This window comes from Trichosurus vulpecula, chromosome 1 (genome assembly GCF_011100635.1).
Source record: "Trichosurus vulpecula isolate mTriVul1 chromosome 1, mTriVul1.pri, whole genome shotgun sequence".
NCBI lineage: Eukaryota > Metazoa > Chordata > Mammalia > Diprotodontia > Phalangeridae > Trichosurus > Trichosurus vulpecula.
In genome coordinates, this window is record NC_050573.1 from 7,568,385 (window position 1) to 7,591,513 (window position 23,129).

The 23,129-nt window shown below is 48.0% G+C and overlaps 1 protein-coding gene across 1 annotated transcript in view; it reads right to left on the minus strand.

The window, feature by feature from the left end:
• The window catches only part of YPEL1 (yippee like 1), a 42,389-nt gene extending 34,492 nt beyond the window's left edge, over positions 1-7,897 (minus strand). The window contains exon 1 of the mRNA XM_036740884.1: positions 7,755-7,897. The gene's annotated coding sequence lies outside the window, so the exon portion shown is untranslated. The remainder of the gene's footprint in view (positions 1-7,754) is intronic.
• Positions 7,898-23,129: the final 15,232 nt, after the last annotated feature.

Here is a 23,129-nt window from a genome sequence, read left to right on the forward strand (position 1 = left end):
GGATTCAAGAGGCTGAATGTTTAGGAGGAGAAATCAGGTAAAGAGCAATACAAAGAATGAAGTTCTAAAGACACAAAGAGAAATTATTCCAATTAGGAAGAAAAAGAGGAGCTTCATGAAGAACTCACTGGGAACTAACTTCCTGAAAAATTCACATTAAAAAATGTTACCCATACAAGATGGAAGCAAGAACAAGCAACTGAGGATGAATATGAAGTAGGGGTTCGGTCCCATGAAGAAAGGCACCAGGGGCAGACTTGGGGCTGATGCCAAGGACAAGTCACAGACTGCTTGGGCCTACCACGACACCAGATAAAATGCTGCTGGAGATTCAGAGAAAGGCCCAAATAATCCCTGCACTCAAGAGTTCCCATTCTAATGCCTTTATTTATTACTGGCTAGGACAAGCTAACAAGGCTCATACAGAGTTTAGAGAGTAAAGTTCTGATGAAGGGAAAGAAGAGGATCAGAAATGGTGGCCAAGGTAGAGGGGCTGATCAGAGATGAGGGGGAGGAGGCCGAATGACCCAATACTTTTACTCTTCTTTTCTCTTCTTCGGAGGATGCTCTTTAGACTAAAAACGAGAGAACAAAAATGAACAGCAGGAATGCCATTATCACTCCATTAGGAGGAGGCATCTTTACTACCTTCAATGAGTACAGGTCACTGGGCTAGGGTGCTTTACATACCGGAACTATCACGGCTGACGTTCACACAACACCTTAAGGCTGAAATTCATGGTTTCATTTAAATGTCAAACGATCTTGTGCTAGAGGGGCTATCATTCTATTGCCATCTTACTGGAGAGGAAAGAGGCTCAGAAAGGTAGGGCCTCTCAGCCCCGGGCACTTACCTACTTGCTAAATGTTCCAGGTGGAATCTGAATGCCAGTTTCTAGACCTGACTCCATGGATAGAAATCTTTTGATTACACCACACTACCTCTAGCAAAGAACTTGCAGGTGTGAATGGGAAGCTCCTGTATGTGATCTTTGAAATACAGAAAATGGGAGCCATGTGAAGTGAACTTTTTGTGAAGAAGGACAAAGAGGAGGGAGGGAAGGAGTGGGGAGAAAGGAAGGGGAGGGGAAGGAGAGGGAGGGAGAAAAGAAGGAGGGGACAAGGAAAAAGAGAAGACATTGATGAAGATGAAGAACTATAAAACAGCCCAGGGAACTTGAATTTTTCCTCTTGGAGACATTTGAGAGCACATTTTAAGGGGTGGGGCCTAAGCAATGAGAGGGGGAGCAGTGGTGACTAAAAGCCACCATGACCTCATCAAGAACAGATCATGGCAGATCCATCACATGTCTGTCTTGACCCACTAATAAAACTAGTAGAACAGGGGAATGGTGTAGACACAGCATCCTCGGATTTTGGCCAAGTATCTGACAGGCTCACCTACTGTTATGCTTGTGGGTAAAATGGAGAGACGTAGGTTGGATGACTGAACAGGTAAGTGGATTTTAAACCTGTTGATTGATTTGGCTGCTGTCAAATTGGAGAGAAGATGCCAGTGGACTGTCCCAGGTCCTCGACCAAGTGCTGGTCAGCAGGTTTGTTTGTTTGGTTTTTCATCAGTGACCTGGGTTAAAGACACAGGTGGCATGCTTGTCAAATTTGCACCGAATACAAAGCTAGACAGAGGAGTTAAGAGGCTGGCTTGCTAGGGGTCTAGATGCCAAGAACCTCCAATCTCTCTAAGACAAAGAAGACAAAATGCAACTGGGATCCATGGAAAGTTGCACAGTGACGTTCAGGATTTCAACTTCCCAAGTACAACATGAGTGATGTAATGAGGAGACACAACAGTCATTGTGAAAAAGATCTGGGGGAGCAAACTGGCAAAGAAGATACACAGCGTCAATGTGGGAGTGGCTGCAGAAAAACCAGCACAACCCTCTGCTGTTGATGGCGTTGTAAATCCAGTCTGAATATTCTGGAAAGCAATTTAAACAGATCTGCTTAAGATTAAAAGAAGCCAGAGACCCCACGGTTAGGCATAAGCTAGCTCTTAGGAGGTCAAAGACAGAAAAGGTGGGGGGGGGGCACAAACACTAAAATATTCATAGCAGCACTTTTGGTGGTAGCCAAGAACTAAACCCAAACTAGATGCTGCGGATTAGGCCCAATTCTGCTGAGCTAACTTTAAATTGTTGTTGTTGTAAGGGATTGCTTGCTTTCTAGGGAAATGGTGAAGGATCTATTCATAAATGAAGGCAAAATGAAAACAAAAGCCATCAGCCAAACTTTAAGAATGAAAAAAGAACAAGATCTGAGAGCGTTAGGAGACTATGAGCTCAAAAATAAGTTAACACATACATGGGAGGGAAAGAGCTCATGTGTCTGAGGCCACATCACTAGACAGCGTCTCTTGTGACTCTATGGTGCTGTGTTCCACATCTGAAGAAAGAGAAACGATGAAATACTTATCCAGGCGAGGGCAACCAGAACGGCATGGGGCAAAGACTGGGGAATGTGTTTTAGATGGATCAGCTGAAGCCCAAGGAAGCTAAGACTCTGGGGGATATAGTTCCTGTCTTCAAGGACTGGAAAGGCCACCTAGTGAGAAAAGGATTAGTGATTCTGTTTCACCTCAGAGGGAAGAATTAGGCATAACAGAGGGAAGTGGCAAAGGTACAAATCAGAGTCTGCCTAGAAACAGGAACTGTCCGAAAAGAAGGGTGACCTGTGGCTCCCCTTCACTCGATGCTGTGGAGCAGAAGTTAGGTGACCACTCTGTGGGAGACCTGGGGAGTTTTGTTCAGGTAAGGGTTAGGCTCCTTGGCCTAACCAAGGTCTAATGCTTCAACTGTGCTTTTTTCACTGGTAACTACATTTAATAACATCAAGGAATGCGTGGACCTTTTAAAGGTACCTGTGACCTAGCAGAGAGGGCTCTGGCCTCAGTGGAGTCCTATCTGGCTTTCAGTCTTGGCTCTACCACTTAGCAGCTCTGTGACCCTCATTTTCAAAGGAACATAAGCTAAGACTTAGGAGGGACCTCCAAGGTCACATAATCCAAACTCTTCATTTGACTAAGGCAGTTAAGTGACTTGTCGAAGACCACACATACAGAGCTAGTAAGAAGCAGAATTGAAATCTGCACTCAGGTCATCTGCCTCCCAAGACAACACTCTTCCCCCGGCCCTTGAATTGTCTCTCTTGCTCACATGTAGTAGGAATATAATGACTCTTTCACTATCTGCCTCCAAGGATTGTTGTGAATGAGTAAGGTCTTACTGGATGAGCTCTGAATCCATGGGCCTTCCGCTGATCCAGAGCTGCCATATGCAAAACCACAGGGGGGCAGAGGGCCATAAATAGCCATGATGATTCATCAATATTCTTTGATTCTTTTAAGGTTCCCCTGCTCTCCATGCAATCATGCAATGATGCAGATAGCACCTCCTCATATCTCACCGGATGATTTTTGAGTGATTCTGTAATTAACAACAGACCCTAAGCCCCCACCCCCTAGGCCAGGTGTCCTTCTAGGTCCTTGGGTGTGGTCTTTTGACTGAGTCCAAGTTTTACAGAACAAATCCTTTTATCAAGGAAATTTGTTTTGTGAAGTTTGGATTCATTCAAAGGGGCACACTTGAGGACCTAGAGGGCCACGTGTGGCCTTGAGGCCACAGTTTGCCCACCCCTGCCCTAGGCTTACTGACCTCAACCCACAGACCCCCAGTTTCCAGGCTTGTACCTGAAAGGTTCTGAGTCTTGGGAATCACAGAATCTCAAAGCTGGCAGTGCCCTCAAAGGCTGTCTTGGTCCACTTCATGCTCCTGAACCAGAATCTCCTCCCAACATGCCTGACAAGTAGTTTAGGTGGTTGGTCATCCTTTGCTTCAAGACCTCAAAGGAGGGAGACCAACCTCCGGAGGCGGACCATTCCCTTTGGGAGACCTCTAATTGTTAGCAACTTTACCCCGACACCTGAATTTGCCTCAGCAACTCCGACTAACTGTTGGGCATTTTGTCTTCTAAGCACAAGCAGAGCCAGGTTAGTGTGTCCTCTTTCAGACATCCTGGTCAAGGATGCTTCGGTTTAGCTCTCCTTCACATCTCTAGCCAATCCTTATCAGCTCTTTGACACAGCCTTTAGGCTCTCCCCACTGCTGCATGGCCTCCAGCCCATCTGTGCCCAAAATTCAATGAGAAGCATTTGTTAACCACCTACTATGTGCTGGGTACCAGGGATAAGATAAAACCAGGGATGAAGATAAAAACTACAAATAATGTCTACCCTCAAGGACCTTATAGTCTATAGAGGGAGGAGAGAAAATACAGACACTAGAAGTAAATACAAAATATTTACAACCCCTCACCCCTCCCAATTAGCTGCTCAGCAGAGCTCCCCCATGCCCAAGTGCTGTACTTGGTTACTGCTAGAATCCTACATTCATAGCCAGAAGGGCCTCTGGCCATTTGGTCCAACCCAAATCCAACAAAGAAACCCTTCTACAACACACCCAACCGGTGATTAGCCAGCCTCTGCTCAAGGACCTCCAGTGGAGGTTTTCAGCCGTTACCTTCCTCCTAAGGCAGCGGTTCCATTTTCAGAGCGTTAGCTCTGCCTGCTAGAAAACGGAGCTCTTGAGCCTAGTTCTGCTCTTGGTCTGAGGCCAAAGAGAACAAGCTAAATCCCTCCTTCTTCACACTAGACCATCAGCCACTTGCTCCCTACCTCCGAGGTAACCCCGACCACCACTTCAGTTTTCTCTTCTCCAGTTCCTTCCAAGTCCCCAGATCCTTCACCACTCCATTTGCCCTCCTCTGGATCAGTTCCAACTGATCAATGTCCTTCCCAAAATTCACAACCCAGAAACGAACCGATACCCTAGATGTGGTATGAGCACAGGAATATGCACACTAACATCCCCAAAATCATTCCTGAGAGTTAAACACGCCCATCTTAAAGGACCCTAAAATCAAATCGACATTTTTGTCTGTCCTATCATGCTTGTTGACTCAAGTCAAGCTTGCTGTCTCCTAAACCTCGATGCCTTTTCAGACAAACTGTTGTCTAACCACATCTTCCATCTTGTATTTGCTATTGATTTTTTTTATCTTAAGGCTAAGACTTTGCATTTTATTCAACACTTAGCACAGTGCCTGGCACATATTCGGTGCTTAATAAATGTTGACTGATTGATTAATTATCCCAAAACACCATACTGGGAGCTGAGAGACACAAAGGTGCTTAAGAGAGTGCTTATAAAAGGTGCTTATAACTTGTTATGGGGAGTAGAGAGCTCAGGAAGATACAGGTGTACTATATAATAACGATATAATAGTTTATTCCCACTGTGGGAAAAAGGGAAAGAGCATGGGTTTGGGAGTGAAAGGACATGAGTTCAAATCCTGACTGTGATTCTGAAGGCTGCAGGGACAGATTCCAGCTATAGCTCACCAGCCACATGACCAAGTTACATAACACTTGGAGCTTTAGTTTCCTCATCTGTAAAAATGGATGTGACACCAACACTCCTCTTGTCTCTTCAAGGCTGGAATGGCCACTCCCTCCTTCCCCTCTGCTTGGGTAATTCCCACTTGTCTTTTATACCCCAATTCCCTTAACATCTCCTTGGAGTTATTTCTGTGGCCTGATGTTCCCCAAGTCGTCTGGGAACAGCTTGGGAAGTGGCGTGGTATCTTCATTTGGAGTTGGAGAATCTGGGTTCAAATCCCAGCTTTGCCCCTTTGAGGCTCAGCTCCAGGAGGAAGGCCCTCTCTAATCTAAACTCCATCTCCTTTCATGCCTAGCACAGAGCTTCACCCACAACACAGTATTTTAACCTCACCACTGTAAGAGGCCCTTCCACACACTTTAGAAACTTTGAAGCACTATAGAAAATGTCAGCTAGATTGATTACACTAGAAATGCCAGCTTACGTTGGAAAACTTAAGACTTTAGAAGTTTTATCACCATAGACGTCACTTATCACAAGGGACTGAACTTATGAAGCCTTTTCAGAGGCTGGTGAGAAAGCAAATTTTAGTAGCAATCTCCCCTGTTTGTGGTCTGCCTGGTCTGTGTCTAAATCAAATTAAGGATTCAATTTGTACAACTTCCTAAACATAGTAAAACTCTCAAGTAAATCATCTGATAAATTCTTGGTTCTTTTCCATGTGTGTTTGTGGTTGGAAAATAAAGGGACAGCTGAGCAAAAGCAATCTGTGGCAGTCCTGAAAGTGGCCCTGGGGGTCTGGGCAGCGCACACTGGTGCAGTCTCCAAGCCAGGGCACTTGGATGCTTGGATGAGCTGTTACATGAGCTCTATAGAAGGGGCCTCAGAGACCCTCATTTTACAGAGTCCCTCGATTCCAGCGCTCCCCTCCAACTTCTGCCTAGAGCTTGTCTGTACACAGCTCTTCTCCCTCACTGGACCCTGAGCTCCTTGAGAGACTGTTTTTTACTTTTCTTTGTATCTCCAGTGCTTAGCACTGACATACAGTAGGTGCTTAATAAATGTTTATTGACTTGACTGACAAAAGAGAAAACACTGACAAGCCCAAGATCAAAAAGGAGCGTCTCTATGCTTTTCACAACAAATTAAGTCATGTCAAAAAACGTTAGATCGGGAGTTTAGATTTGGAAGGGGCCCCTCCTGCCTCCCCTCGCACCCCAAATACTAGTTAGTACAACCTTCTCCTCATTTTAGAGATCAAGAAACTGGGGCTCAGGGAGGATGTCTGATCTGCTCAAGGTAACAAAGGTACAAAGATTTAACGCCCGCCGCCCCCCCCCCCCCCCCCCGCCCCATCCTCCTCAATTCAGAGCTCTTCCGAGACCAAAGGCGGCCCAATGCGTGTGGGCTTGGCCCCCAGCTCGGGGGGAGCCCCGCTGCCCTTCTGTGTTACTAAGTAATCAGTGCGTACTTGGAGTTGGCCACACAAAGTAACCGCACTTCGGGAAGCTCCCAATCCAAGCAGGTCCACCCTCCCCAAGGAAAACTGTTAACAAACAGCCCGGCCCCTCTCCCCACCCCCCAAGCCGGGCTCCGAGTGCTTAAGGAGGCCCCGAAATGTCATCGGATCACACGCCATCCCAGGGACACGTAATCTCACACACACACACACACACACACACACACACACACCAGGCGGGCAGCAGCGGGCGGTGGGCTTTCTCCGCACGCAGTCACCGCACCTGCCACCGTGGTCACACAACTCTCGGACTGGGCCCCGTCCCAAGTCCTCCTACAACGGGCTCTACACCCCCGAGCATCCCCCGGCGGGCGCCCCCGCCAGCCCGCGAAGGGCTCTTTTGGCGCAGCAAGAATTGAGGCGGAGGAAGGGCCGAAGGTGTCGCTCGGCACCTGGTCACCCCAGGAGGGTCAGCGCGCGGACGCCCCGGCTCCTTTCTTTGGAGATGGGGGAGGATGCGGGGGGGGGGTCCGGACCTCGACACAGCGAGCCGGGGGTGGGGGGGGAGGCGCGGGCAGCACCTGATCGCGCCGCTCCTGCCGTCATTTCCAGGCGCTAAAAATAGAGGCGACTCGCCCGGGCCCCAAACTTGCGCCGAGCCCCAAGCTTCCGCATGGCCGGGGGGGTCGCCCCAGGGGCGGGGGAGCTGCAGGACCCGAGGGGGGTCCTGGGGAGTGGCGGGGGCGGGGCGCCCGGGAGGGTCCTGACCCAGCCCCTTCGGGGGAGCCCTCCCGGGAGCGCCGGCTGGCCGGGCACGAGGGTCCTAGCGGCACCGGGTAAGTGACGCCCCCGAGGGTCCCAGGGCTGGGCGCGGTACTCACCGCAGCGGCCCAGCGAGCTCCCCGAGGGGGCGGTAGAAGCGGAAACCTGGGGCAGGCTCGGGGGACGCCCGGACCCTCGGCGGCGGCGGCGGCGGCGGCGGAAGGAGGAGAAGGAAGCCCCGCCGAGGCTCCGCTGTGTCCATGCAGGGGCCGCCCGCCCTCACCCCTCCCGGGGCCAGCCCCGCCGCCGCCGCCGCCGCCGCCGGGGCTCGCTCATGCGGAGGCGGGCGCCCCGGAGAAGCGGCCCGGCCACAGCGGCCTCAGCAGAGCCCGAGACATCCCCCGCCGCTCGCTGCGCTCCCTCCGCGCCGCCGCCTCCTTTGTTTTGAAGCGGCGGCAGCTGCCACGGCTGCCGTTAACGGCGCTGGAACCCAGCGCCAGCCAATCAGCGCCCGCCCGCGCGCCAGCGCTCCGCGCTCGCGCCAGCCAGCTCCCCCGGCCCCGCCCCCGCCCACCCGTCCGCGCGCCAGCCTGCTGCCTCAGCCCCGCCCCTCCGGCTCCCGCCCGTCCGCGACTCGGCAAGTCAGTTTCCTCGGCCCCGCCCGTCCGTGCGCCAGCAAGTCAGCTCCACCCGCACCCCCGCTCCTGTCCGCGTGCCCGCCTTCTGCCTCGGCCCCGCCCATCTCACTCCCTTGGCCCCGCCCATCAGCTCTCTACGCTCTTGCTAACGCTCTTCCTTCCACCCCGAGCGCGCACAACTGCTTCCCAGTCCACTCCGGCCTGACTGCCTCGCACCAAGCGCCTGACCGCCAATCAATAAGGGGGATGCAGAAGGCGACGTAGCACGTGTTTTCCCCCCGCCCTCCCGAACCACTCCCAGACTCCGAGCGTTTCCATTGGCCAAACCGGACGGGGCGGCCGCCCTGACGACCAATGAGAGGCGAGGGTTCGACTCGAGGGCGGGCGGGAGCTCGGGGAACAACAGGCGCGCACTGGGAGCGGGCAACGCGGACGCGCGCCCCTCCGGCTCCCCAGCTCCGCCCCCTCGGGTGTGCGCGGTGGGCGTGGCCAGGCCCGAGGAGGCGTGTCGGGGCGGGGCCTGGTGGCTCGCTCTCCCCTCCTAGGAGCCGCGTTTCGGAAACCTCTTCCAGGAGCAGGAGGCGCGTCCCGGAGGCCCTCCTGGAGGAGGGGTATCAGAAAGCTCACCTGCTTGCCTTCCGCGAGCCGGACCGCCGTGCTAGTGTCGTGCCCAGCTTCCAGAAGAGGACACTGAGGCTCGGGCACAGGGTCACGCAGCGGGCCAGCGTGCAAGCCCACCGCAGCGGGAGAGGGGGGAGGGGGCCTGGCCTGGCCTGAACCCCCTCTGGACAGCTGGAGATGAAAGCCACCGACCTGGGGAAGGGCTTCGAGCTTCCGAGCCCAGAGAACGTCCGACGGACTTCGTCTTCCCTCTTGCTCCGGGATAGGACGTGATGCCATCTGAGGTCTGGCACCCGCAGGTGCCTAATAAGTGCTTACTGGCCGACGGGCCCTGCAGTCCTGGGAGCCCCAACCTTCCGGCGGACGCTGGCCGTCCAGAAGATGTCTTACTCACCGAGCCCCCCTCCCTCTTCCCTGCTGCTGTGCAGGGCACCGCCCCCACCCAGGCTCCCAACCCGGGCTCCGGCCTGGACTTCTCCCCCTCCCACCTCCCCACGTCCAAGTTGCTGCCAAGGTCTGTCAATTGTACCTTCCTAACATTCCTCGAATAAGCCCCCTTCTCTCCTCTCAGCCCCCACTCTGATGCAGACCTTCATCACCTCCCGCCTGGACCATTGGCATACCTGCTGAGTGGGTGGGGGAGGGGCGGGGTGTGCTGCTTCGAGGCTCTCCCCTCTTCGGCCCACCAAAGTGATTTTCCTAGTGCATAGGTCCAATCAGGTCACCTCCCTTACTCAATAAACTCCCTATCGCAAATGCCACACTCTTTATTAGGCATTCATAATCTAGCCCCCGCTTACCTTTCCTGTCTTCTCACACCTCCACCCAACAGGTCCTCTTCTGCCCAGAGGCATTGGGCTTTTGCCCATTCCACAAGCATCTGTCTCAACTCTGGCCTGGCTGTCCCCCATGCCTGGACTTGGTCTCCTTCCTCTCTTCCAGCTACTGCACCAACCCCCCTGGCTTCCTTTAAGTCCCAATTATAATCTTACCTCCTACAGGAAGCCTTCCCCAACTCTTGATCTCTTAATCATTTCATATTTGCCCCGTCTATAACTTGTTTGTACCTCTGTGTTTGCTTGTTGTCTCCCTCTTAGATCATGAGCTCCTTGAGGGCAGGAACTGTCTTTTTGTATCCCCAGCATTTAGCTCACTGTCTGGCATACAGGGGGTGCTTAATAAATACTTATTGACCGAGTGGACAGGTAGGCAGTGCCATGACCCCCATTTCACAGATGAAGAAACCGAGGGGACAATTGACATGCCCCGCGTCACAGGGCCAATTAGTAGAATCTCTTAACTCTTTCCATCTTTCCATCTTCTGTCTCTCCCCAGGTGACACGGAAAATCCGACGTCACATCCAGCATGTATTGAATCTTTTTTCATCTCCCTCACCTCCCTATCCCCGCACTGGTTCAGGAAGGAAAGTCAGACTAGCCGTTGCTCCCCATTGCCATTTCCAGCCTTTCCCCGTCACCAGCGTTGAGCATCTGTTCCTTCTCAGAGACTTACTGTACTCAAATTCATCGACCAGATTAGATCCTAATTATCTACCAGCCTTCGCTTTCTCAAGGAGGTCAGTACCTGAATGCTGTCTTCCTTTCTATAGCAGCCTTTATAATAAAGGGTTTCAATGTGTCAAAGCTCCCTCAAATGTTGTGGAATCGTGGTTTCTCCACTTCCTCAGTTCCATGACCTGTATTTCCAGTCCATCTGAGCCTCACCCTTGATCTCACCATATCCTTAAACATTCCATGATCCAGAATTCTAATACCAAATAGTAAGTCTTTCTCTTTTGGCCAGGAATCCCGAGGGTCTTCCCCTTCCAGTTTGATTTTTTTTTTTTGAGTTTTGATTAAAGGGGCCATCCCTTGACTCACTTCTTAAAGAGGCCTATTCACTGACTTGGCATTACCTCACTCAAAGTAAGAACCTGAAAAGGCCTCAACGTGAAAGGGCCAGGGTCTCCCAATGCATCCTGGGCCATCTCCAGTCATCCTGGTGAATATCAGGCCGCTGGACCCAGATGGCTCTGGAGGAGAAAGTGAGGCTGGTGACCTTGCACAGCCCTCCCTCACTCAAATCAAAGTCAACTGCGAGTTGTGTCATCATTTCCCTGATGTTGTGGTCCTCTTCGAGAATGAAGGACAAACACACAACAAATCCTTAAATGTTCCATGATCAAGAATTCTGAAATTTCTTTAACTGACCAAACTCTGTCATTGGGTCTCTAATCCAGGGTGTGCTGAAACCAGCTTGAACCGACTCAAGAAAACAATTGTTAAATTTTCTGTGTGGATATTTACACCTTGGAAATAGACAGATGCTACGATTCAGGACTTTATTGTTTGTTGCTTTTCCCAGGAGTGGGGAACCTTTGCCCTCGAGGCCACATGTGGCCTCTGTAAAGTTTGGATTCAGTCAAAGGGCCAAAGGTTCCACGCCCCTGGTCTAGACTTAAGAAAGTGAGGGAGAAACTGTTAATAGAGATTAAGTGTAACATTTCCCAGCACATCCCTTCGTCTTGATGCCTCACTCTTCCCAAGACCATTCTTCACTCTCTTGCTTCTCTCTCACCCATCTGACCATTCCTTCTCGGTCTCCTTTGTTGGACCATCATCCCTTAACCGGTCTTTTTCTTTGTCTACACTGTCTCCTGGTGACCTCAGTGACTCCCCTGGGTTTAATTGCCATCGTTCTGCAAATGATTCCCGGGTCTATAGATCCAGCTCCTGGTCTCACTCATCTTCTCCATTACCAACTGCCTATGGGACATTTCTAATTGGATTTCCATAGGCATCTCAAACTAATATGTCCAAAAATATGATCTCATTCCTCTCCAGGATGAACTTTGAATTTCTCTACCATGCTTCAGAAACCTCTACATCCTGAAGTTCACTCCACCCCTGGAATTCACACATTGGAAACAGGAAAAGAACCTATTTGCACAAAAATATTTATAGTAGCCTTTTTGTGGTGGCTAAGAATTGGAAATTGAAGGGATGCCCATCAATTGGGGAATGGCTGAGCTAGATGTGGCATATGATTGTAATGGAATATTATTGTGCCATAAGAAATGAATGATTTCAGAAAAACCTGGAAGAATTATATGAACTAATGCAGAGTGGTGAGCAAAACCAGGAGGACATTGTACACAGGAACAGCAATATTGTATGATGGACAACTGTGAATAACTTAGCTCTTCTCAGCAATGCAATGATCCAAGCCAATCCCAAAGGACTCGTGATGAGAAATGCTATCTGCCTCCAGAGAAAGAATTGATGGCATCCCAATACAGACCAAAGCATACCATTTTTCTTTCTTTCTTTCTCTTTTTCTTCCTTTCCTTTCTTTTCTCTCACTTTTCTTCCTTTATTTTTTCCTTCCTTTTTCTTTCATTTTTATTTCTTTGAGTTTTCTTCCACAAAATGATTAACATGGAAATAAGTTTGACATAATTGCACATGTATAACCAAATCAAATTGCTCATCTCAGGGAGGGGGGAAGGGTAGAGATGGAGAGGGGAGAGTTTGGAACTCAAAATTTTAAAAAAGAATGTTTAAAATTGTTTTTACATGTAATTGGGTAAAAGTATATTTTTAAAAGGAATGGGAGGGCTTCTCTAAGGTACCTTCCTGAGAGCCAGCTATGGAGCCCTGTCTCCCACATGACCGTGGTGGTTGGAAGCACACAGTTATCTCTGTATCTTTGGGTTTATTCTTTCCTGATCTTAGCTGAACAAGTATTCTGAGACAGGAGTGTTCAGGTGACCTTAAGAGTTTGGGGAATTCAGAGGTGCCATCAGTGGTCAGAGATGAATACTGGCAGCCAGCAGCATCCATTGGTAGTTGCCAGTGGCAGCTGCTATAGGAGTTCAGAAATAGTTACCCAAGGAAAGGCAGCTTCAGGGAGTACGACCCCTCGTGGTGGAAAGAAGTGACATTCATGGACTCTAAGAAGGTGCTGACCCTCAATGTCCAGCATAGAGCTCTACCTGATGAGAACTTCATGAGGACTTTGAGAATTGAGACAGGGACTTCTTCTTTTTTTTTTAATTAATTAATTAATTTATTTTTAGTTTACCACACATGGTTATACATAGTTTTGAGTTCCAGATTTTCTCCCCTCCCTCCCCACTCCCTCCCCCAGACGGCATGGAAGCTCATATCACTGTCCTGTATAACTTCGCATTGAATTAATTTATGCACTAGTCAAGTTGTGGAGAAGAATTTTGACCAATGGAGTGAATCATGAGAAAGAAGAAACAGAACCAAAAAAAAAAAACCCAAAAACAAAAACAAAAGAAAAGCAAAAAAGGCGAGCATGTAGTGTGCCTCGTTCTGTATTCAAACTTCACAGTTCTTTCTCTGGATGAAGATAGCATTCTCCATCGTGAGTCCCCTGGAGTTGTCCTTGCCCCTTAGGTTGCTGAGAAGAGCACAGTATGTCAGGGTTGGTCCTCACGGAATCCATATATCTGTGGCTGTGCACAACGTTCTCCTGGCTCTGCTCCGCTCACTCAGCATTATGTCGTGTAGGTTTTTCCAGGTTGTTACGAAGTCTGCATCATCCCCATTTCTTATGGCACAGTAGTATTCCATCACCTTCATATACCACAGCTTGTTCAGCCATTCCCCAATTGATGGGCATCCCTTTGATTTCCAATTCTTGGCTACCACAAAAAGAGCTGCTATAAATAGCCTTGTACATATGGGTCCTTTTCCCGCTTGTGTGATTTCTTTGGGATACAACCCTAGAAGTGGTATTGCTGGGTCAAAGGGTATGAACATATCTATAGCCCTTTGGGCATAGTTCCAAACTGTTCTCCAAAATGGCTGGATCAGCTCACAACTCCACCAGCAATGCAACAATGTTCCAATTTCCCCGCATCCTTTCCAGCATTTATCATTTTCCTGTTTTGTTATTTTAGCCAATCTGACAGGAGAGATGTGGTATCTAAGAGTTGTTTTGATTTGCATTTCTCTAATCAGTAGTGATCCAGAGCATTTTTTCATATGCCTATAGAGACAGGGACTTCTAGGGCTGGGAGTTGGCACACGCGTTCTTCACACAAGGGACTCAGGACCATTGTGCTTTAAATTTGAGCTCACTCTCGCCGTGGCTGCTGGGCGTGTTTGTGAGACAGTGTGCCCCAGGTTTTGAAGGGTATATTTTGTACCAACTGTTCTTACAATGCCATCTGTAAATGGTAAATACCTGGCTGGCTGCCTGATTGCTAAAGAAGAGCATATGGATTGGGGCTCAGGAGCCACAGTATTCAAAAGAGGCCCTCAGGTCTGCCTTTAGAACCCTTAGATGGTAGTAAGTAGCAACTGTGCCTCAGGACAGCCCAAGTCATGAAGTCAGGTTGAAAACATGATCCCAGAGGAGGTGCTACCTATCTGTTTTGTATGTATATATGTTCATTTTGTCTCTCCTGATACACTGTAAGCTCCTTGATATGTCTAGCACCTATAATGCTGCCTGACACATTTTGGTTGTTTTCCAGTCATTTCAGTCATGTCCAACTCTTCGTGACCGCATTTGGGGTTTTCTTGGCAAAGATACTTGAGTGGTTTGCTATTTCCTTCTCCAGCTCATTTGACATATAAGGAAATTGAGGCAAACAGGATTAAGTGACTTGCCCAGAGCCACTCAGCTAGTAAGTACCTGAGGCTACATTTGAACTTGGGAAGATGAGTCTTTCTCATTCCAGACCTGGCACACTATCCACTGCAGCGCCATCTAGCTGCCCTACTTGACACATAAGAAGCTCTTAATAAATGCTTTCTAATTTACTGACTGATTTATACTTTGTATAAACCAGCCAAACTGGCCTTGCTGTTTCTTGTGCATGACACTTCATCCCCTGTCTCCATGCATTTGCCCAGGCAATTATCACCCATCCCTGGAATATACTCCTTCCTCATCTCTGCTTCTTAGAATCTCTGCTCTCCTTCATAGCCCAACTCAAGCGACACCTCCATGAGGTATCTCCTGTTTCCCCCTGCCTTGGTGCAATGTCTCCCCCATCCCCCACCAAAATAGAAAAAAAGTTCCCTTGTCTTAATTGTGTATCTATTTTGGACATAATCATATATGTACATGCTGTCTCCCCTGTCTCCCCATGTTTGAGGCCAGAGACTGTTTTATCTTTGTCTCGATATCTCTAGCACATAGCACAGTGCCCAGCTCATAGCAGGTGTTTAATAAATGATGGACTGATTGGTTGATTGAATCTCAGGTCTTCTGAGTCCAAGCCCAGTGCTCAGAGAGTCAAATGTTATTAGACTGGAATCCCTTGGTCCAACCCCCTCATCATAAAGATGTAGAAAGAGTCCTAGAGAGAGGACGTGACTTTTCCCAGTTACGAGCTCTATTATAATTGCTGACCTTGGGGTAGGGTGGATAGAGTACTGGGCTTGGAATCAGGAAGACTTCTCTTCCTGAGTTCAAATCTGGCCTCAGATACTCATTGGCTGTGTGACCTCGGGCAGGTCACTTAATGCTGTTTGCCTCAGTTTCTTCATCTGAAAAATGAGCTCTAGAAGGAAATGGGAAACCAGTCCAGTAACTCTGCCAAGAAAACCCCAAAAGGGGTCACAAAGAGTCAGATATGACCAAAACAAGTGAACAAGAAAAATATAGCACTGTGAGGTTCATAAGCCACACTTGCTGCCTCTTTGTTTGACTGCCAATGTGGAAGTTCATATGCTTAACCAGAGGCAACCTATTAATCAATAGGCATTTATTAAGCACCCACTCTGTGCCAGGCACTGTGCCAGGTGCTGGGAATACCAAGACAAAATGAATCAGCTCCAGCCCACAAGGAATTAATATTCTATTATCTAGAGTATTCTAGTGTTATATAGAAATGTATATGTCATTACATGCAGAATCAGTGCCAAATAAATCCAAAGGAGCTAGGGAGGGAGGGCACTAGCAGGTGGGGAGATCAGGAAAGCCTTCATGGAGAAGGTGGTGTTTGAGTGGAGCTTTGAAGAAAGCTGAGCATTCTGAGGGCAGAGGTGAAGAGGGAGAGCATTCTGGACAGAGGGCACAGCTAGTTCAAAGGCATGGTGGTGGGAGATAAGTAACAGCAACAAGACCAGTTTGGTCACACCTTGGTAATATATTCTAAGCCTGAAAAGTTTGGGTAGAACACCAAATTGATAAATAAAACTAGAATCTAGGTTTTTTGGGAAAAAAACTAATAGAATAGATAGCCAGTTAGGTAAACTGATTTTAAAGAGAGGACAGCCAAATTATCTGTATCCAAAATTAAAATGATTTATAATAATCAAAGATGAAATAAAGAGATTACCTGCAATTGTTTTTCTAATTCTATGCTGGGAAACTAGGTGGTGCAGTGGATAGAGTACTGGGCCTGGAACCAGGAAGACCTGAGTTCAAATCCAAGCTCAGACACTTACTAGCTATGTGACCCTGGGCAAGTCACCCTGGGCAAAGACCCTGGGCAAATATATGTATGTATATATGTGTATATATATGTATATTTTATATATATATGTACACACATATGCATATATACATGTATACACACATATATATAAATGGGAAGAGGTTAGAGGTCTTTCTAATAAGATCAGGGGTAAAGCAAAGATGACTAATCACCATTCCTATTTAATAGTGCTAGAAATACTAGACAAGAAAAAGAAATTGAATGAATCTGCATAGGCAAAGACGAAACAAAATGATTAAATTTTGTAGATGATGTGATGGTATACTCAGAGAATCGTAAAAAGTCGAAATAATGACTTCGTCGAAGTTGCAGGACACAAGATCAAATGAGACAGCATTTGTAAAATACTTAGCACAGTGTTTAGTACGTACTGTTGTTGTTCAGTCATGTCTGACTCTTCATGACCCCTTATGGGGTTGTCTTGGCAAAGATATTGCAGGGTTTGCCATTTCCTTCTCCAATAGATTAGGCAGAGATAAAATGACTTGCCCAGAGTCACACAGCCATTTCAAGTCTGAGGTAGTATTTGAACCCAGGTCATCCTGAGTCCAGGCCCAGTGCTCTATCCACTGCAGCACCACCTAGCTGCCTCCAAGAACAACAGGTTAAGTGACTTGCCCAGGGTCTGAGGTGGAAGGGACCTTAGAGATGATCTAATCTAGTCTCCAGCATCCCCGACAAGAAACCACCTACCTCTACTTAAAGACCCTCTTCCTCCCCTACTCCATGTTCTTGGCAGCCTATTCTCCTTTAAGACAGTTCTTCTCATATCAAGCCTAAATTTGCCTCCCTACAGCTTCTACCCATTACTCCCAATTCAGACCTTAAAGGCCAAGCGGAACAAGTTATTCAACAAGCATTTATTAAGCTTAGAGGCAGCTAGGTGGCGCTGCAGTGGATAGGGCGCTGGGCCTGGAGTCTGGAAGGCTCATCTTCCTGAGTTCAAATCCAGCCTCAGACATGTACTAGCAGTGTCACCCTGGGCAAGTCACTTCACCCTATTTGCCTCAGCTTCTTCATCTGTCAAATGAGCTGGAGAAGGAAATGGCAAACCATTCCAGTATCTCAGCAAGAAAATCGCACATGGGGTTGGATGCCACTGAAATGACTAAACAATATAGTAGGCCCTCTGCCATATACTTGGCATACAGAGAAAACAAATAAACTAAACTTCTTACCTGCTCTTTTAGAGGGAATTTTCTATTAGCCATTTGACCAGTTCATCAGCACCACCCCCACTTCCAGGCTACCCCAGTCTTCTGTCCTCCAGGCTACACATCCCTGGCTCCTTCAGCCCATCACCCTTTGCACAGCTTCCAGTCCTCTCATTATCCTGTGCCGTTTTAAAGCTGCTGCCATCTTTGTTCATATTACAATGAACCTGGCTCCCCTCTTTACAGAAGAGGAAGCTGAAGCCTGGGAAGGGGGAGTCATTGGCCCTATTTGCAGAGCTCTTAAATGAGCAGAGTTATGCCATGGGCCCAGACCTTCTAAATCCCAAGCCAGGGTCCTCTCCATGGAGACCTCCTGAGGTTACTGGACTTTCCCAGGGGGTATCGGCTATTCCAATGCGATGACGGTGGCTGAGCCTGCGGTCCCTGAAGGGTAGAGATGGATGCTGCCTGCCACTGCAGCTTTGTTCCCAGGAGCTTCAGGAGACTCAGGAGCAATCTGGAGTTGTTTGTTTGTTCATTCCTTCATTTGTTTGTTCCTTTCTTCTCTCTTCCCTGGCAATTGCTTTTGCCATCTATGTCTTGAGCTGCAGCCTGAAGCACCCTTGCCTGGAAAACACTCCCCTAGCCCAGAGTAGGCAGGTCAGTGGCTAGGAACAAGCTGGTCAGTGTTTCCTTGGAGGTGGCCTGATGCTGGTGACCTCTGACTCGCCATTTGACATCAGCAGCCCCCATGGGCCTTGTTAGGGAAGCAGGTGGAGGAATGGGCTTGGTGCCCAGCTCTCAGGCAGGCCCCTGGAGTGCATTACCCTCCTCAGTCCTGGTCTCTAGCCAGAAGCCTCCCTTTCATCCCATTCCAGGCAGTCCTGATCCCTCCCTCCACTCAGAGGTTTCCAGGTTAATAAATGAAGGAATGAAAGAAAGCGTTAATTAGTCTGTGTTGATAAAGTATTACTTTATAGTTATAAAAAGTGTTTATTATTACATTTTATTTCATATTAATTAAATATTATTAAAAGCTCTTATATGCCAAGTGGGGCAGCTAGGTGGTGTAGTAGATAGAGTTTCAGAGAAGACCTGAGTTCAAATCCAACCTCAGGCACTTACTAGCTGTGTGACCCTGGGCAAGTCACTTACCTTGTTTGCCTCAGTTTCTTCATCTGCAAACTGAGCTGGAGAGGAAAACAGCAGACCACTGCAGTATCTCTGCCAAGAGAACCCCACATGGGGTCACGGAGGGTCGGACTGAAATGACTGAACCACAAAAACATGCCAAGCATTGGGTAATGGAAAAACAGAGACAGGCCTTTCAAGGGGCTCACCCCCATTCTAATGGGGGAGGTCCTCACCATTCTCGGGGCTCAGTGAGAAAGCAGGAGATGCAATGTCTTTAATGCCGCATGCACTGATAAAATCACATCCGTATCTGATGTGGAGTCATCTGCCCAGGCCAAAGCCTTTGGGGGTGAGAGCTGAGGAGGCAAGGCTTCCACACATGCAGAAGCAGCTGGCAGGTGACATCTCCACAGGGATTGCTCCCCAGGATGGTGGTTATGGGGGCTGGGATAGAAGCAGGACTGGCGATCTGAAGGATGCTGCCATTCCTGGGGCTCTTGAGTTCTGGAGCTAGGGCTGTCACCACTGGCCCGAGGGAGAAGACAGTGGTTGAGGTGATGGTTTGACCCACCTGTCACATGATGCCTCCTGTCTTTCCTTCAGAGTGCCTACATGCTTCAGAGAGAATGACTTGCCTATGAATATCGGGCTCAAGGCATTATCCTTCCCAGAAGTATTTGTATCTTAACAGGGCCCTCTTAGAGGTCCCAAGAAATCACCTAATGACTATTAATTGGGAGAGTTGGGAACAAGGTGCCGGGAGGGATCAGCTGTAAAGAGGCAGCTTTCAGTTTAGTGTTGGGGAGACCTCCCTAACAATCAGAGCTTCCCCAAAATGAGAGGGGCTGCCACAAGAGCATAGAGTGCCCCCTTCCCCCAGAGGTCACTGAGCAGAACCTGGATGGGGATTCTTGGTTGAGTATCAGTTGGACTAAATGGCTGCTGAGATTCTTCACAATGGATATTTCAAAAGACCTGGCTCTATCATTTGCTGTCACATGCCTCAGTTTCCTCATCTGTAAAATGAACTGGAGAAGGAAATGGCAAACCACTGCAGTATCTCTTCCAAATGGGGTGAGGAAAAGTCTGGACTGAAATGACTGAACAACAACAAAGTAAGGAGAGCAAGTACTCATCGCACCTGCCTGATAAGGTGGTTGTGAGGACCACAGGAGAGAACAGTTGGGAAAGGCTTTCCCATCAGTACAGGGGGAGCTGCTGCCACTGCTAAGTGTGTAACAGCCTGTGCCAAGTGTCAAAGTTTGTAGAAACACCAAGTGTGGTCTCTTCCCACAAGGGACCAGCAGAATCCCTCCTGATGGCTTTACTAGGTAAAATGACTCACCCAGTCACATAGGTGGTGTGTGGCGGAGCTAGGATTCTAACTCAGCTCCTTTGACTGGAGGTTGAGCTTTCTTTCCACTGCTCCAGAATGCTACCCCTGTTCTATTCCTGCCTCCCACTTTCCTAGGGGGCTTCGTCTGGCTTCTTCTTTTGCCTCTGCCTCAGTTTACCTTGTGTAAGATTGATTTCTGCCCACGTTGTATACCTCCTGTGAAAAGAGAAAGGACCTGTTGTTTTACCCCGGTATCCCTCACATTTTTTGCTTCGTGCATTGGAATGTAATTGAGTGCTGGAAGCAGGCATGTTAACCAGTGAAAGGGGAGAAATCTGGGGCTGGGGGACCTGTCTGCCACCTAAGTAACTACTGTGGAACATTTTATACCATGTTATATCATTTTTGTAATTTTAATAAGACTCAGAGCCTGAACTAATTAACCAGAAGAAAAGCCTGATCCTAACAGTCTCTTTGTTCTCTGAGTAAGCTCAGAGATGTCTCTATCTTATGTCAACAAACCCAGATGGACCATTCCTTTCCTCTGTCCATGGCCATTAAGGGTGAAAACCTTGACCCCAGACACTATCTTGAATTATGTGACTTTTCCTTATCTTAATATTTTATGGGCATATACCATGTTATGGAATGTTAATGGCAAATGAAACACAGAGATCCTGGGTTATAATTTCAATTGACACCGTGACAACTATCTGATTTGTTGTATTTACAATCTATTCCATTAAGGAAAATCCTTGTCTTGTATCATGATTAACATATATGGGGGTCATAAAAGTGATGTAATGCAGGCTGCTGTGTTGGGACTAAAAAATGTATTTAAACCTACTCATTTCTTTGTTCGGGGAGTCAGATTTTGGTCTGACCCCATGCATGCATGTATCCACTAAATTTGAAAGGAATAAATGTATAAGTAATATAATTTTTTCTATCACCTAGCCTGTTGTTCCTTTAACCAAACTTTCAGGTTTAACACTACCTGCTCTGTTTACATAGGCACCATGTACTGCAAGGGACCTGGGAACCCAGGCCCTGTTGCTAAAAGCCACGAACAGAAGTGGTGCGAATAAGCATTTATCCAGCGCCTATTGTGTACCAGGCACTACATCCTGGGCCCCTATCTATCAAGTGAGGAAAATGGACCTATGAGACCAAGGTGCCATTCAGTTCCAGGAAGACATGATGGTGGGTCTTGGTTGTCCACTCGGTTTGGACAAGGGTCTACACTGGCTCTCAGCAGACTTTTAGCTTAAGCCTACTTAGAAAATACTAAAGGGCCAGATTACCATCCATCACCATGGATATCTGGAGAGAAAAGCTCAGGTTGCCATCACCTCTTAATTAGACTAAGTTTCTTTGGCAAATCTCTCCCCACTTCAATGGATCCTCCCTCCATGCAGAAGCAGAGAGCCACTCCACATCACTCCCGCCCCTCCATCAGCTGCAGTGGCTTCCAATTCTCTCTAGATCCTGGCATTTCAATCCCCTTACGTGCTTGCCCCTTCCTACCTTTCCATTCTCCTTCCCTGTTACTCTGCTTCCCCAACTCTATAGCCTATGTTTAGTCAGACAGGCCCTACTGGTCTACTCGTGACTCTTGACTTCGCATCTCCATATCTTTGCCCCAGTGGTCCCCTAATCTGGCTTCGGAGAAAAACAAACTCGGCCCCAGTGATATCCTCTATACAAAGCGCTTCCTGATCCCCCCAGCTGCTAGTGCCCTCCCTCCCCAAGCTAACTCATATTAATTTTGTATATACATATGAACGTAAATATTGTCTCCTTCTAGCCACCGTGCCACCTAGCTGCCCTTTCAATATTGTAGGATCCAATCCAATTGACCTTCATCATGTCCCTCATGCAATGCATCTGTGCCTTAATCCTGGCCACCCTCTGTTCCTAGAATGCACTCTCCTCCTGAGCTTTCCCTCTTAGAATCCCTAGCTGACCCCAAGATTCAGCTCAAAGGCCACCTCTGTAAAGCCATGACCTCTAAGGCCTTTCCAGCTTTTGATCTGTGAGCTGTGACCCTGCTCTGTGCTAAAGGTGGGAGTTCCAAGTCCTTGACAGAGAAGTTTCTGGAATGGAGTTATGAACAAGGAATATTAAGCAATCTGGAAAAACCTTTCTAAAAGAATGAAAATCAGAAGCTGGGGGAGCCAGCCCAGAAAAACACAACACACTGACGAGGATCAACGAGAATGACTGGGCAACCAAACCAGGCTGGTGGAGACCTCGAGCGAGGGACTGAAAAACTGGGACCTTTTATTCACTGAAATTAATTTAAGTCGAAATCATTTCAAACTGAGGCTAATTCGTTACAGGGTATTCCTAAAGTCTGGACACATAGGCAGTTGACAGCAATCTGGAGTTATTGCATCGAGTTCACGTGAATCGTGCAAAGCGCATCATATTGGAGATGCTATTTGTTAATATTCCAATTAAATAAAAATTTCATTCATTTCATTTCTTGAAAATACGCATTTTTGCCTACGTGTCCAGACTTTAGGAACACCCAGTATATTGATGGTTAACGCTAGTATAATAGAGATATTGTTGTATGAGCCCAAAGTGGGCAGGCAAATCTCCTTGCTCCCCGCCCCCTTTGTGTGGACTTAGTTAATCCTCTCCTTGGCCATGACTTTCTCTCCAGCCACTCCCTGGTCCTCTCTCCTCCGGAGGCGGGGCTTTGCTCTCAAAGCACTTCTGCAGAAATGTCAGTGCCGGCCTAGCCAGTCACGGACTAACCTTTGCTACACACTCATTTGACTAGCAAAACCTGGGTAAAAGTATTTTAGTTGACCTGGCAAGTTATAAAAATAAATCAATAATTACCTTTTCTAGCTCTGAGCCGCAGGTCAGAGATCTTGTTCCAGCAGAATGAAGTTTCTCTCTCTGTCTCTCCCTCTCTTCTCTCTGTCTCTGTCTCTCTGTTTCTCTCATCTCTCTGTCTCTCTCATCTCTCTGTCTCTGCTTTTGTCTCTCTGTCCTTCTCGCTCCCTCTCTTCTCTCTTTGTTTTTGTCTCTGTCCTCTGTCTGTTTCTCTCTGCCTCTCTGTTTTTTTCTCTCTGTCCTTCTGTCTCTCCCTCTTCTCTCTGTTTTTGTCTCT